This window comes from Oncorhynchus masou, chromosome 12 (genome assembly GCF_036934945.1).
Source record: "Oncorhynchus masou masou isolate Uvic2021 chromosome 12, UVic_Omas_1.1, whole genome shotgun sequence".
Taxonomy (NCBI): Eukaryota; Metazoa; Chordata; class Actinopteri; order Salmoniformes; family Salmonidae; genus Oncorhynchus; species Oncorhynchus masou.
The window spans coordinates 39,365,970-39,380,826 of NC_088223.1; the positions used below are offsets into that span (position 1 = coordinate 39,365,970).

A 14,857-nucleotide genomic window follows, 5' to 3' on the forward strand; every position below is an offset into this window, starting at 1 on the left:
ATTGGCTACTTTTTCCACCACTGGAAACTTCTTCCCTACTCTGCCCCACTGAAGCCCCCCAGTAAGACTGAGACATCCTGTTCTAGCCCATCTCTCCGTAATCAACCTCTCACTCCTTTCCCAGTTCACATCAAACAATATCAAACCCTGCTAACCTCCTCCACATCTCCCTCCATCTTGACACTATCACATCAGCAGCAGCATCCAACACTGAAACCGACTCCCCCCCAGCTGCCCCCAGAATTGACATTCCCTGCAGCCTCTCCCTCAGCCTACAAAGCAGTGGTTATATGGCTAGACAGTAGAGCTAACCCAAGAGTGGACACCTTATCCCTCTCCTAACTGGGACTGGCCAGCTCAGCCCAGAGTACAATAGCTTGACCCATGATCTTAAACCTGCTACCCAGGTCAAAAGCTTTCATGGCCCTAAACAGATCGGTATGATACTATCAAAAGCGTTTGCTTGATCTTTAGAAATGAGTCCAAGATCCTGATCATACATCCTAGTGATGTCTATTAGAGAGAGAGAGAGAAACAGAGAGAGAAAGAGAGAGAGAGAGAGAAGCGGAGAGAGAGAGAAACGGAGAGGGAAACGGAGAGAGAGAAACGGAGAGGGAAACAGAGAGAGAGATAAACAGAGAGAGAGAGAAACAGAGAGAGAAACAGACAGAGAGAGAGAGAGAAAAGGAGAGAGTGAGATAAACAGAGAGAGAAACAGAAAGAGAGAGAAACGGAGAGAGAGAGAGAAATGGAGAGAGAGAGTGAAATGGAGAGGGAGAGAGAGAGAGAAATGGAGAGAGAGAGTAACGGAGAGAGAGAAATGGAGAGAGAGAGCATGGAACATTGAATACACACTGTAAATTTAGAGATGAGTAACATGCAGTATTTAAAATGAGAAAGTCAAATACCTGTAATCTACTGTGATATGTTCTAATCAAGTAATCACCAATGTACTCAGAGGCCAAGTAATGTCCTGTCGTTACTCATCCTGGCCTTACTCAATTTAAACTTTAGTCTCTCTCCCCTCCCTGACAGAAATCCTCTTCACTGGAGCCTTGTCATAAGACATTACTAAGATGTAGCACTTATTAGAAGAACCTCTGTGTACGATTGTCTGCTAAACGACAACATGTTTACATTTTGAATAGGCAAACAATATGGTAGATTATGAATATAATGTATTGGTGCACTGCACCGTATATTTGTGTGTGTATATTTGACTGAACAGGCTGTGTGTGTATATTTGACTGAACAGGCTGTGTGTGTGTGTGTGTGTGTGTGTGTGTGTGTGTGTGTGTGTGTGTGTGTGTGTGTGTGTGTGTGTGTGTGTGTGTGTGTGTGTGTGTGTGTGTGTGTGTGTGTGTGTGTGTGTGTGTGTGTGTGTGTGCACACGCATGTGCTTGTAACCTTATGTGCTGGTGACTGAGCAGGATCTCTCTGAAGCTATCAATCAGGCAAAGACAGATCATGGAACATGGTTCACCATTTTGACTATCAGAGACTCTGAACCTCTTAACCAAGGCGCACACACACATGCGCGGGCACACAAACACAATCATACGTACGGTATATGTGTACCCAGTGGTGTGGTGGGGGCAAAATGCAGGTATGCCCACTTTTTTCCCCCAGTGGGTGTTGCATATACTCACTTACTTCTTAATCCACACTGATGTGTGTCAAAGTAGTGTAGTGGAGATGTATGCTGTATCAACTATGTAGAACAATAAAGAAATCACAAAGTAGGCTACACAAAGGTAGCTCTCGAAAACCCTTCTGTCCAAATGTAGGGTTTTCAGCCCTTATATTCACCCGCTATTGACTTCATGCGAACTACGGATGTAGGATCTTAATTACAGACATCTTTCATGAATTATAATCCACATATTAATTCACATTTCCTGTTTTCTGCAGGATTATTTTCCTGCTGAAGCAAACTGGCTTAAATTAAAATCCTACATCGGCTGATAAATTGTCAAGTACTTACCTTCCCAAAGATCCATGGACCTCCGACCGAGAGGCAAGAAGGACGACCAAAACGTTGTTGAATCCCAAGATAACGATAACGCTACAGCTAGCAAGATTAGCATTTGCCCTCATAACTCAGACGACAGTTCCAGACTGTTGCTCTCAGCAGCCTCTTGCGAGCCTGCCGACATGCTGGCTACTCTCCTCCGGGAAATTCAGGATGGTAACAGAGGTCTTTCTATGAAAATTGATAAGAAATCGTCTGAATACCATTCTTCCATTCTTCCATTGACGACCTGAAATCATCCATGTTACGATTCTCCACGACAGGAGGGAGTTCTTATGTCTTTTGATCAGCTGAAACAGAAATACCACTTTCCTAACAGGGACTTCTTTAGCTACCTTCAACTACGAAACTTTATTAGGGTGACTCTCAAGGGACAATGGAACCTACCTAAGATGTCACCTATTGAACAACTCTGCCACGCAGACCAACCACTGTTCAAGACCATTTCCCGTGTTTACGATGCTCTTATGTCAGGACTAACACTGCCTGGGATAGATAAACCCCGACTTAGATGGGAAAAATATCTGGGTATTGATCTTAATGAGGATCTATGGAGTGACCTATGCAGGGATGGGGTTACATCCACTTTGAACTCCAGATACAGACTGATCCAGTTTAATTTCCTCCATCAGCTCTATATCACCCCATCTAGACTGCACAAGTTCAACCCAGATATCTCCTCCCTATGTTTTAGATGTGTCTCAGATGAAGGAACATTCCTCCATTCCACTTGGCAGTGTTCAAAACTACACGGTTTCTGGCAGGGGGTATGCGATACCATATCCTCAATTCACGGTGTTGCATTCCCTTTAGACCCTGGGGTCTGTCTACTGGGTAACTTTACTAACACCAATCTTAGGCAAAGTCATACTATAAAGCTAACAGAAATATTGCTAGCGATTGCCAAGAAATGTATTGCCTTGAAATGGATATTGGATTCCTCCCTGCCAGTTGCAATGTGGCTATCGGAAGTTAATAGTTGTATCCCTTTGGAGAAAATCACTTACTGCTTGAGGAATAAGTTAAAGACATTTTAAAGAATTTGGCAACCTTTTATTGACTATATGGAGAATCTCCCTCCACATCTCATTGAGTGAATCTATATATAATCCTCACATAATGTTTCACACGTAATGTATAATATGTAGCCTATGGCAGGTGATCCAATGTCTCGTTATTTTTTTTTCTTATTGTATGTTTGTATATATAATTATAATTATTTTTTTGTTACGCTTGTCTGTTACTGTCACTTTGTCCCATCGTTGTCTAATATCTTTTCACTTTTGTTTTGAATGTTCTTAATTGGAAAATGCAAAAATAAAATATTAGAGAAAAAAAAGAAACAATCGTCGCTGTCAAACCGGGTTTTGAAACATACGCTGATATGCCCCTTATCTTTCATTATCAGTGAGAAAGAATATTTCTAAAATATATTCCTACCACATGGCTGTGAGTGCTTCGCTGGTGCCTCCAGCCGAAGAACTACGCTTCATCTCAACTTCCTCCCCAGCTACGCTCCCATTTCCGATGCAAACGTTTCCATTGATGTCATCACGCTACACCACTCAGTAGAGAAGGCAAATATAGGCCTTTATGTTTTGGAGATAGAAGGATGGAGTAATTACAACTTTGTAGCTGTGTTAACTAGTAGTGACCATGCAACACGGATGGTCTACCAGTATCTTAATAGTCAATTTGTGAGTGAAACCCTGAAAAAAACTATAGGAAAGAAAAAAGATATTCACACAGGGAGCCTTTCCTTCAAGCTGTTAAATTAAGGATGTTTCTTTTTACCCCTTTTTCTCCCCAATTCCATGCTATCCAATCGGTAGTTACAGTCTTGTCCCATCGCTGCAACTCCCATACTGACTCGGGAGAGGCGAAGGTCGAGAGCCATGCGTCCTCTGAAACACAACCCTGCCAAGCCATGTTGTTTCTTGACACCCGGAAGCCAGCCGCACCAATGTGTCGGAGGAAACACCGTCCAACTGGCGACCGTGTCAGCGTGCCTGCGCCCGGCCAGCCACAGGAGTCACTAGAGCACGATGGGACAAGGATATCCCGGCCAGGCCGAACCCTCCCCTAAGCCAGACGACGCTGGGCCAATTGTGCGCCACCTCACTGGTCTCTTTTTGTAAAAATGTGAGTATGCCCACTTCTCCAGGCACCACTACACCACTGTGTGCACCCTCCCACCAGATGTAATGCACATTTAGACTCCCACATGTACACACACTTATCTGCACGTCAGTAGCACACTGTCAGCGTCAAATGTTGGAGGGATGAAAAAAAGCCATGCATTTATTTCCTGTAACGAATACAGTAGGAATACATGTCAATGAAACTATCCACCTCAACCAAGCAGTATAACTAACAGTCTTTCAAAATCCGTTGAATTTTTTGAAAAATGGCCACTGTTTTTCAACAGGACAAATTCAGAGGGGATCATCCTCAAAGCGTTGCTGGCTATCTGTCGATACGAAGACTAAAGGATTAAGTTTTGTGTACAATTTCACACTAGCTCAGCCTTCACATACACAGATGTAGGATCGTAATTTGATCCAGTTTGCTACAGCAGGAAAATAATCCTGCAGCAACAGGAAATGTTATTTATTATGTGCATTTTTTGTAAGGGAAAATCACATCTGAAATGTAAAAGTGGCAATGACACATTCTGACCCTTTTGAACTAAAATACACTACAAAAGAAATGTTTAAAATATCCTGCAATGCAGGAAAGTTCTCCTGCACCAGGGTGATCAAATTCAGATCCTACCTCAGCATTGGGTTATGTCTCCATCTTACACAGTAACACAAGAAAATACAACTTTGTTCTATTGCTAATGCTCCTAATGCTTAATATGTAAGTAGTCACACATTCTATTATTTTATTTTACTGATTGTACTTCCATACATGCATTTATTAACATAGAAATTGGATTACAATCAAGTGTATTGTCTACAATATGAACTCATTCCCTCTAATCAGTGCATTTCAATTTAATCAAACAAACGGACAAGAATAAGTCTAAAAGGGCAGTGGAATCAAGTTCGTAAAACTGTCAGTGTTCAAAACACAACCAATATCTCTTGGCCCAAAGGTTTTTACCCATTGGTGACGGTTTACAACAAATGCTTTTTGTTGTACTTTCTTTATAGATTTTCAGATATGAGAACAGAAAAACAGTACAACCCCAACCCCTCCCTCCACCCCTTCTCCCCTCCAATCCACCCACCCAAATTCAAATTTAAGAAGAATTTGCTTCTCTCATAACGTGTCCATATACAAAGATTAACCTCTAACATGAAACATCAATGACTGGTGTTCTAGTAGAGGAAAATCCATTCTTCCAGATACATATTTGCTTTGTTCATTGGCTCTGGGGTCATTCATAGCCACTCAGTCTATATAGTCCTGAACAATACAAACTCCAGGCCAGAGGGGGTTCACCACTTAGTACTACAGGCTGTAGAGCAGAAGAATCACCACAGAACACAACAGAGACGCTCCGGTTGCTGGGCTGCCACTTGGTTTGGAAGATTGGACAGTTGCTGGTGTTGCATGAGCAGGACCAGCGCTTGTAGGAGCAATAGGACCAGCGCTTGTAGGAGCAACAGGACCAGCGCTTGTAGGAGCAACAGGACCAGCGCTTGTAGGAGCAACAGGACCAGCGCTTGTAGGAGCAACAGGACCAGCGCTTGTAGGAGCAACAGGACCAGCGCTTGTAGGAGCAACAGGACCAGCGCTTGTAGGAGCAACAGGACCAGCGCTTGTAGGAGCAACAGGACCAGCGCTTGTAGGAGCAACAGGACCAGCGCTTGTAGGAGCAACAGAACCAGCGCTTGTAGGAGCAACAGAACCAGCGCTTGTAGGAGCAGAACCAGTGATTGTAGGAGCAGAAACAGCGATTGTAGGAGTGAGATAAGCTATTGTTGAAAGATTCTGAATGTGGAGAATGATAGAAGAGACAATTGAGTCAATGTCAATGTGTACTGCAAATCATTCTTAAAGGGACATTTCACTCATAAATGAAAGTTTGTCAGATGTTTTCAGACCTCAAAAGAAGACTAATGTCCAGATTAAACATTGATTGTGTGGATCCAACTATAGACCTCAATCCCAAAGGAATAGAAAAGATTAGCACTGTCTAATTTCCTGGATTTCCTGGTTTTATTCGGTGCTCATCTTTTCCATGGAGGCATATAGCTGGATCTACACAACCGATGTCATTGGACGTGTCACACCCTGATCTGTTTCACCTGTCTTTGTGATTGTCTCCACCCCCTCTCCATGGATCGCCCATCTTCTCCATTATCCCCAGTGTATTTATACCTGTGTTCTCTGTTTGTCTGTTACCAGTTCGTTTTGTTTTGTGAAACCTACCAGCGTTTGTTCCCTGGCTCCTGTCTGTCCTTGCTCCTGTTTTCTAGTCCTTCCCGGTTTTGACCGTTCTGCCTGCCCTGACCCTGAGCCTGCCGTTCTATACCTTGCCCCAACTCACAGGATTATTGACACCTGCCTGCCCTGACCCTGAGACTGCGTGCCGTTCTGGACCTTTTGCACCCTCTCTGGATTACCGACCTCCGCCTCCCTTTGACCTGTCGTTTGCCTGCCTCTGTATTAGAAATAAACGTTTCTTTCTTCGACACTGTCTGCATCTGGGTCATACCTGAAACGTGATAGGACGTAGTTTCATCTTGACATTAGACTACTTTAGAGGTCGGAAAGAGACGAACAAACTTTCATTTGAAAGTGTAATGTACCTTTAAAGCTTGAATCCTTAGTTGCTACATCAATTTTCTGACTTATGAAATTAATGATATATACCCGTTGATTCTTGAAGAATATAACTTATGGCGTTACAGATTGCACCATATACATTTTAACGTAATTTCCGACATATGCACCGTTTACCGTGAATGCAGTTCTCCACTAAATTCGGGAACATTGTCTTTACATTTCAATCACACTGTAGTGCTGAATGTCAATAATACGGATTGAATAGAGCCCTTAGTTCAACTGTTGTACCCCGTCAGGACCCAAAATACAAGCTTGTTTTACTCCAATGTTTGGAAACAATTTAAATGTAAACAAACAGTCTATTTCCTCAAAACATAGGGCTGTATTTAAGCCATAGCACTGAAGATCTAGTGCAAATCACAAGTAAAATCAATCTTACCGTGGTGGTAGAGACTGCATTAACGGTAAACGCTGCGTACAGTGCGTTTGGTAAGAGACTTTTTCCACATTTTGTTACGTTACAGCCTTATTCTAAAATTATTCTTAAATGATTCATTTTCCTTATCATTCTACACACAATACCCCATAACGACAAAGCGAAAATAGGTTTTTAAGAGTTTTTGCACATTTATAAAAGATGAAAAGCAAATACCTGATTTACATAGCTATTCAAACCCTTCGCTATGAGACTCGAAATTGAGCTCAGGTGTATCCTGTTTCCATTGATTATCCTTGAGATGTTTTTACAACCTGATTGGAGTCCAGCTGTGGTAAATTCAATTGATTGGACATTATTTGGAAAGGCACACACCTGTCTATATGAGGTCCCACAATTGACAGTGCATAGCTCCGAGACAGGATTGTGTCGCGGCACAGATCTGGGAAAGGGTTCCAAAAATTTCTGCAGCATTGAAGGTCCCCAAGAACACAGTGGCCTCCATCATTCTTAAATGGAAGAAGTTTGGAACCACCAAGACTCTTCCTAGAGCTGGCCTCCCGGCCAAACTGAGCAATCGGGGGAGAAGGGTCTTGGTTCGGATGGTGAACAAGAACCCGGTGGTCACTCTGACAGAGCTCCAGAGTTCCTCTATGGAGATGGGAGAACCTTCCAGAAGGACAACCATCTCTGCAGCACTCCACCAATCAGATCTTTATGGTAGACTGGCCGGACGGAAGCCACTCCTCAGTAAAAGGCACACGACAGCCCGCTTGGAGTTTGCCAAAAGGCACCTGAAGACTCTCAGACCATGAGAAACAAGATTCTCTGGTCTGATGAAACCAAGATTGAACTCTTTGGCCTGAATGCCAAGCTTCCCATCTGGAAGAAGCCTGGAGGCATGGTGGTGGCAGAATCATGCTGTGGAGATGTTTTTCAGCGGCAGGGACAGGATCGAGGGAAAGATGAATGAAGCGACGAGAGATCCTTGATGAAAACCTGCTCCAAAGGGCTCAGGACCTCAGACTGGGGTGAAGGTTCACCTTCCAATATGACAATGACCCTAAACACACAGCCAAGACAACGCAGGAGTGGCTTCAGGACAAGTCTCTGAATGTCTTTGAGTGGCCCAACCAGAGCCTGGACTTGAACCCGATCGAACATCTCTGGAGAGACCTGAAAATAGCTGTGAGGGGAATTTCCTCATCCAACCTGACAGAACTTGAAAGGATCTGCAGAGAATTGGAGAAACTTCCAAAATACAGGTGTGCCATGCTTGTAGCATCATACGCAAGAAAACTCAAGGCTGTAATCGCTGCCAAAGGTGCTTCAAAGAGTAAATGGTCTGAATACTCATGTAAATGTGATATTTCAGTTTTTTACATTTCTAAAAACCTGTTTTTGCTTTGTCATTATGGAGTATTGTGTGTAGATTGATGAGGGAAGAAAATAAATTAATACATTTTAGAAAAAAACTGTAATGTAACTAATTGTGGAAAAAGTCAAGGGGTCTGAATTCTTTCCAAATGTCAGCTCAAACTGAAATGACCTTTCAATTTTAGCGCGGATCTTCCATGATACTACTGCAACACGGATTTAAAACTCTCATTTTTAGTAGCTCTATGTATGAATTTGAGAGTGGCTCCATTTCTCCAAGCCCATCCCTCAGCGTTTTACTAAAACACAGGCGGGGTGGCCGCTTGTTATTGTTTCAATAATGGATTCTAGCTTTAAGGCATGTAGTAACACTGAGATTGGGGTCAATTCCATTTCAATCCAGTAAGTGAATTCAAATTCAAATTCCAGAATGTAACAATCCTTATTGGAAATAATGTCAATTAATGGAACGGAATTGCCTTCTTTCCAGATTAGTAGGTTTCCCTCGATTACCGTGACACCAGAAATGGTCACTTTCAGGGTACCCAATTGCATTCTAACAGCATACTACACGTTGCTTTCCCCAAAATAAAATAAAAACCCTCACTGTCATCAAAATCACACACATCTGAAGCATTATACAGTAATTCAGATATTTTCTGTGTAAACAGAAAGACTGGGGTCATTTCCATATCTACTTCAAATAATTCACAAAGTGATTTTGAAAAAATGCACCCGAAAAATGAATGCCACTTTTGAGTTCTTGAAGTGGAATCTTGAGTCATCTCCTGAACTAACCGATTTGAAATGGAATTGACCCCGACTCTGTTGAGTAGTGTCCATTCTATTACCTGTGCGATGGTGGAGGCCAGCAGGGCCAGTGTACAGAGTCCCAGAAGATACATTATATTGGAGAGCAGGTGAGGTGTCCTGAGAGTAAAATACTGCAGGAGGCTTGAAGAGCTGTTGATGGTCTGCCCTGGTCTACGTTTCCAGAGATGGTCCTCAGTGTATCAGGTGCTGTAGAGTCTATGTCCTTTTCGGAGTTGCACTGCTCTTATATATCGCCCCACCATGTTCCTCTGGTTCCAAGAAGGTTGTGTGTTTGTGTCTGTGTGTGTGTGTACATGTACACATGTGTGGTGAGTGTGTGTGTACATGCACACATGAACAGTTTCGGCAGGCATATCATGTCAGTGTACAACACAGCAGAGTCTAGGTTCAACATTTACACTTTCTTTCCATTACCTTTCCTTGCTCTGATGAAGCCATGACTGCCGAAACGCATTAGCCTGTTCGGATGAAAATGAGGATATGTCTTTTCGTCTTTTTGTTTGTTTAAATACACTTTCTGGTGTGCTGCCGTTTCCCAATGTTTTTTTGAACACGGGATTTCATTTGATACTACCTTTCCATGACACTTCACTCTATTGTTTCTGTTAATACAAAATCTTAATTTTGGTAAATGTACTGTATAAATACCATACAAATACAGTCCAGGGGAAATGATGTTGCTTCGCAAATTCCATGGCATCAAGTCTATTTTTATTACAGAGATGACCAAGCCACTTTCTCCCAAATCACTTCCCATCTCCTTCTTGGAATTTCACTCTCAAAAAACGAAAGCAGAATTCTATATTTAGATCATGTATGCCCATAATCCACAATATATTTAGATCACACATGCCTACAATCCACTGTTTTGTTTGTTATCAATACAGTGAGAGTACAGAGAGGTCCGGGGTAACAGGGGACCTAAAGTGTCCCAGGAACACATTCCACACAACATTACACCACCTCCACCAGCCTGCACCATTGACACCAGGCAGGATGGGGCCATAGCCTCATGCTGCTTCTTGTTTTTTAGCTGGTAGGAGTGGAACCCGGTGTGGTCATCTGATGTAGTAGCCCATCCATGACAAGGACCGACAAATTGCGCTTTAACTGAAGACATGGCTGCCCCCTGCTGGTGTGGTGAGAGCGGTTGACCATGTGGCGGTTGTAGCGTTTGTGACAGCGGTTGTTGGTCCTATTGCAGATTTCTGTTGGTCGGTTGTTGGTCCTATTCTCAAATTCTGTTGGATGATATCGAATTATTTACATTAGGCTACATATTAATTCAGCATTAATTCACCCATGTTTATTTGAAGCTGGAATGAATTAGGGACAGTTAAAAAATGACTGGGGGGCGGGTTAGTAAATCATTTTTCAGGTTTTACTATATGACTTCTTCCACCCTAGCCAAATCTCCTCATCTGCTTGCCTGCGCCTCCCCAATCAAGGTCTTTTGGTACTTCCCTTGTGCACTACGCTTTTCCATAAGCTTACTATACCACGTGTCAATATAGTCTGCCAGTCTCACCGTCTGTCCTGCCCTCTATCCACCATTCATAGTGGCAATAGTGGTAGGTGGGTCGTATAGTGGTAGGTGGATCTGTCATGGGCTATCAATCATACCACATGTAAAATCATTCCAAGCTGCATACATTTTCTACATAAATCCACAAGAACAAGGGGAGGAGCTGATAGGCAGCAGCGAGGCAGGTGTGTCATGCCGTTGCTCATGAAAGAACAATGAAGACGTGAGACACGCAGCTCAAAAGGCTCCACTATTGATCTTGATTAGGGAGAATAAAATGATCCAACCTAGACAAGCCTACAACAACTACGGAAGTATCCGGGCCAAGGGAAGAGTAAAAAAAATGGTGAGAGATGGTGGTACTTGGATAAAACATTTTGGTATGATCATACTTTAAAACAGTGGCAATATTCCGAGAATAAAGTGGCAATATTCCGAGAATAAAGTCAGTTATATTTCGAGATTAACGTAAGGGATTTCCAGTTGCTGTGTCCGCCACTGTAGAAATGGCTGAGTTAGATGACCTGGTGAAACTATCCTTTAGAATTTATTTTTAGTAACAAGGAAATCCTCTCTTTTAGCACATAATAGCCATATTGTTGTAAGTATTAGGAGCAGGAAGAGGTTGTGCCACAGATTTCTTTCAGAGGGAACCATGGCTACATACACAGTTAGACATGGACGGGTTGTGTGTGTATGCAGGTGTGTGTGAGCAGTAAGAGTAGGGGCAAAACAAATAAATGGCCATTAATTGAACTATCTAATACACTCGTTCAAACTGGCGTCACTGCGCACTCACGCTTATCAATCTAAAAATCTAATAACTTGCATGCGCACGCACGCACGCACGCACACACACACACACACACCTTCTCCGCTGTGCAATCTGGTTTCCGTGCCGGTCACGGGTGCACCTCAGTCACGCTCAAGGTACTAAACGATATCATAACCGCCATCGATAAAAGACAGTACTGTGCAGCCATCTTCATCGACCTTCCCAAGGCTCTTGACTCTGTCAATCACCATATTCTTATCGGCAAACTCAGTAGCCTCGGTTTTTCCGATGACTGCCTTGCCTGGTTCACCAACTACTTTGCAGACAGAGTTCAGTGTGTCAAATCGGAGGGCATGCTGTCCGGTCTTCTGGCAGTCTCTATGGGGGTGCCACAGGGTTCAATTCTCGGACCGACTCTTTTCTCTGTATATATCAATGATGTTGCTCTTGCTGCTGGCGATTCCCTGATCCACCTCTACGCAGATGACACCATTCTGTATACTTCCGGCCCGTCCTTGGACACTGTGCTATCTAACCTCCAAACGAGCTTCAATGCCATACAACACTCCTTCCGTGGCCTCCAACTGCTCTTAAACTAGTAAAACCAAATGCATGCTTTTCAAGCGTTTGCTGCCTGCACCCGCACGCCCGACTAGCATCACCACCCTGGATGGTTCCGACCTAGAATATGTGGACATCTATAAGTACCTAGGTGTCTGGCTAGACTGTAAACTCTCCTTCCAGACTCATATCAAACATCTCCAATCTAAAATCAAATCTAGAGTCGGCTTTCTATTCCGCAACAAAGCCTCCTTCACTCACGCCGCCAAACTTACCCTAGTAAAACTGACTATCCTACCGATCCTCGACTTCGGCGATGTCATCTACAAAATAGCTTCCAACACTCTCCTCAGCAAACTGGATGCAGTTTATCACAGTGCCATCTGTTTTGTTACTAAAGCACCTTATACCACCCACCACTGCGACCTGTATGCTCTAGTCAGCTGGCCCTCGCTACATATTCGTCGCCAGACCCACTGGCTCCAGGTCATCTACAAGTCCATGCTAGGTAAAGCTCCGCCTTATCTTAGTTCACTGGTCACGATGGCAACACCCACCCGTAGCACGGGCTCCAGCAGGTGTATCTCACTGATCATCCCTAAAGCCAACACCTCATTTGACCGCCTTTCGTTCCAGTTCTCTGCTGCCTGTGACTGGAACGAATTGCAAAAATCGCTGAAGTTGGAGACTTTTATCTCCGCACACCAATATATCTATCTGTACATGACCATCTGATCATTTATCACTCCAGTGTTAATCTGCAAAATTGTAATTATTTGCCTACCTCCTCATGATCTACACTTCCGGCGCCGACAGAGATGGCCGCCTCGCTTCGCGTTCCTAGGAAACTATGCAGTTTTTTTTTTTTTTACGTGTTATTTCTTACATTAGTACCCCAGGTCATCTTAGGTTTCATTACATACAGTCGAGAAGAACTACTGAATATAAGAGCAGCGTCAACTCACCATCAGTACGACCAAGAATATGACTTTCGTGAAGCGGATCCTGTGTTCTGCCTTTCACCCAGGACAACGGAATGGATCCCAGCCGGCGACCCAAAAAAACAACTTCGTAAAAGAGGGAAACGAGGCGGTCTTCTGGTCAGACTCCGGAGAGAGGCACATCGCGCACAACTCCCTAGCATTCTTCTCGCCAATGTCCAGTCTCTTACCAACAAGGTTGATGAAATCCGAGCAAGGGTAGCATTCCAGAGGGACATCAGAGACTGTAACGTTCTTTGCTTCACGGAAACATGGCTCACTGGAGAGATGCTATCGGAGTCGGTGCAGCCAGCTGGTTTCTCGACGCATCGCGCCGACAGCAACAAACATCTTTCTGGTAAGAAGAGGGGAAGGGGCGTATGCCTTATGGCTAACGAGACGTGGTGTGATCACAGAAACATACAGGAACTCAAATCCTTCTGTTCACCTGATTTAGAATTCCTCATAATCAAATGTTGACCGCATTATCTACCAAGCGAATTCTCTTTGATTATAATCATAGCCGTATATATTTCCCCCCCAAGCAAACACATCGATGGCTCTGAACTAACTTTATTTGACTCTTTGCAAACTGGAATCCATACATCCTGAGACTGCATTCATTGTAGCTGGGGATTTTAACAAGGCTAATCTGAAAACAAGACTCACTAAATTGTATCAGCATATCGATTGCGCAACCAGGGCTGGCAAAACCTTGGATCATTGTTATTCTAACTTCCATGACACATATAAAGCTCTGCCCTGCCCTCCTTTCGGAAAAGCTGACCACGACTCCATTTTGTTGATCCCTGCCTACAGACAGAAACTAAAACAAGAAGCTCCCACGCTGAGGTCTGTCCAACGCTGGTCCGACCAATCTGATTCCACACTCCAAGACTGCTTCCATCACGTGGACTGGGATATGTTTCGTATTGCGTCAGACAACAACATTGACGAATACGCTGATTCGGTGTGCGAGTTCATTAGAACGTGCGTTGAAGATGTCGTTCCCATAGCAAGGATTAAAACATTCCCAAACCAGAAACCATGGATTGATGGCAGCATTCGCGTGAAACTGAAAGCGCGAACCACTGCTTTTAATCAGGGCAAGGTGACTGGAAACATGACCGAATACAAACAGTGCAGCTATTCCCTCCGCAAGGCAATCAAACAAGTTAAGCGTCAGTATAGAGACAAAGTAGAATCTCAATTCAATGGCTCAGACACAAGAGGTATGTGGCAGGGTCTACAGTCAATCACGGATTACAAAAAGAAAACCAGCCCAGTCACGGACCAGGATGTCTTGCTCCCAGGCAGACTAAATAACTTTTTGCCCGCTTTGAGGACAATACAGTGCCACTGACACGGCCTGCAATGACTACAGCTCGGCATTTAACACCATAGTACCCTCCAAGCTCGTTCATCAAGCTCGAGACCCTGGGTCTCGACCCCGCCCTGTGCAACTGGGTACTGGACTTCCTGATGGGCCGCCCCCAGGTGGTGAGGGTAGGCAACAACATCTCCACCCCGCTGATCCTCAACACTGGGACCCCACAAGGGTGCGTTCTGAGCCCTCTCCTGTACTCCCTGTTCACCC

At 43.8% G+C, this 14,857-nt stretch overlaps 1 long non-coding RNA gene across 1 annotated transcript; it reads right to left on the reverse strand.

Moving 5' to 3' along the window:
• Window positions 1-4,304: 4,304 nt before the first annotated feature.
• On the reverse strand, window positions 4,305-9,649 carry LOC135550058 (uncharacterized). Its single transcript, XR_010457059.1, has 2 exons — window positions 9,437-9,649; window positions 4,305-5,974 (listed from the first exon to the last, which is right to left on the reverse strand). It is a non-coding gene; the product is annotated as an uncharacterized LOC135550058 (long non-coding RNA).
• Between the last annotated feature and the right edge of the window lie 5,208 nt (window positions 9,650-14,857).